The sequence below is a fragment of the Dermacentor variabilis genome, chromosome 6 (genome assembly GCF_050947875.1).
Source record: "Dermacentor variabilis isolate Ectoservices chromosome 6, ASM5094787v1, whole genome shotgun sequence".
In the NCBI taxonomy this organism is placed as follows: domain Eukaryota; kingdom Metazoa; phylum Arthropoda; class Arachnida; order Ixodida; family Ixodidae; genus Dermacentor; species Dermacentor variabilis.
This window is the reverse complement of record NC_134573.1, coordinates 59,143,027-59,145,104: the sequence shown is the minus strand read 5'-3', so window position 1 is coordinate 59,145,104 and position 2,078 is coordinate 59,143,027. Positions and strand designations below refer to the sequence as shown.

The following is a 2,078-nucleotide window of genomic DNA, read 5'->3' as shown; positions in this document are numbered from 1 at the left end:
CATTAGGTGCGGAAATAAAACTGATATATTTACCACGCCAGAAAGACCATGCCTTCGGGAAGCGTTGTTCCAGGGACCCGCAGCTTTCTTTTTGCTTTCTTTCAAAACTGAAGTTTTCTTTTCATTCTCAAAAACGCCTTGTTAATGCCGGTCACACTCACGTTGCAAAAAACAAAGCGAGTATATCTCGCGGTCGAAAGGAATCCAGGTGCAAGTATAATGTTGTGCAGAAATAAATATGCACAATAAAACAAAAAATACCTACAATGAGGCACCGGTGAGATTCGAACTCACGATCTCCTGTTTACTAGACAGGCGCTTTAACCAACTAAGCCACGGCGCCGACGTTTCCGTACGACGACGCAGTTTCGGTGTGTGGCATGATTGAGCAAGTGCCTATTGGCGTAATACCCCAAATAGACTAGTATGAGCGTCACGTAGCAATGCCGAGCGCTCAGAAAACCCGTTTGGTGCACATGCATTGTCCTCACATGCCGAGCATAACAGGGGCACCTTCTTTTTTTCAAAAAAGTAGGCAACGATCCATACCTGGAATGCAGATAATGTTTATTAATCCGACAGCGGTTAATTGCTGAAAATTGTATCACCCTTATATCGCCCTTCTTTCTGTCCGTCCGTCCATACATGTTCCGCTGACAAATGTAGTCGTCATTGAAAAGTTTTGTCAATGTCAGGCCACCTCTTCGTGTTTGTGGGCACCCGCACGTGCAGGTTTGCGTGGCCGTGTTCGGCCGTTTTTCTGTGCGTGTGTATTCTTGGATATATATATATATATATATATATATATATACATACATATATATATATATATATACGTGTGTGTGCGTTTGCTTTTCGTCTTCTTTGAACAGCCATGCTTCCCCAAACTGAGCACTTTACCAAGCTCTCAAGGCGCAGGCAAGTTTCAGTTTTAATCGCTTACCAAACTATTATATGCACATGTCGTGCCACTATAATGCTTTAGTGGTTGTCTGAAGCTCTCTGCACGAAACGCTTCAAGGAGCGTAATTCATTAAATCGGACTCTCCATTTCGCAAGTCCTAAAACAATAAACTGTTTGTATACAGATGCATTAACCGAAACAACCCACAAGTTTTCGTTTGCTTAGTATGCGATGCGATAACACGTAAACAAGAAGTTATCATCCTCATCAGGTCATTAATGCCGAATCAAACTGTGGCCGTGGTACCAAATACAGTATTTATAATATAATATTCCTGCCTTAATGCAGCTGTATAAAACTGTAGACCAGTATGTGTAATAACAGCATACGAAATACTATGCTTTGTACCATTTTCCCGCAACGAAGATGCAGAAGTACGTCTCCGGTATATACCAGTGCCGGTTGGTAAGTCAATCATGTGTACTCCCTCGGGTAGCAGCTATTTACACAACGCGCACCCCACTGTCAACGCAAACGCGTTCCAGTCCGCATGACCCACCGCCGTAAATAGCGCTGGCAGAACATTTCAACCGCTATCTAAAATAAAAAGTCGCAGTTTCGCCCAATACGCGAAGCATCGACTGCGATAGCACATTATCAGACAGCTATAGGAAGTAATGATAGTACTATTATCGGCCGTATAAAGTTAGAAACATTCGCAAACTAACTGTTAAAACTCATACGCATTGGCCCACCGGAAATTTTAATCATATGGATATCAAACTATTTAACCAATCGCTGCCAATTTGTAGCAGTTAATTAACAAGAATCAGGTTGCCTTCCGGTCGGCTTTGGCGTGCCCCGAGGAAGTGCGCTGGGGCCATTATCGTTTTCATTATATATTCATGACATTACTACTGAACTTGATCCGAATGTCCAAATAAGGTTGTTTGCGGATGGTTGTGTGCTTTTTCAAGAAATAACTTCAATTAACGACCAAATCTATTTTAACTCCCCTCTTGCTAAGATTTTTTAATGGTGTGAAACATGGGACATGGAACCTAACACTGATAAGACCATCTTTCTTCGCTTCTCTCGGAAAAAAGCTCCACTTTCATTTAACTACAGGCTAGGTTCGTCACCTTTTCTGGAAGAGACTAAATAAAGATATTTG

At 42.0% G+C, this 2,078-nt stretch overlaps 1 non-coding gene across 1 annotated transcript; it reads right to left on the bottom strand.

Moving 5' to 3' along the window:
* Positions 1-269: 269 nt before the first annotated feature.
* On the bottom strand, positions 270-343 carry TRNAT-AGU (transfer RNA threonine (anticodon AGU)). Its single transcript has one exon. It is a non-coding gene; the product is annotated as a tRNA-Thr (tRNA).
* Between the last annotated feature and the right edge of the window lie 1,735 nt (positions 344-2,078).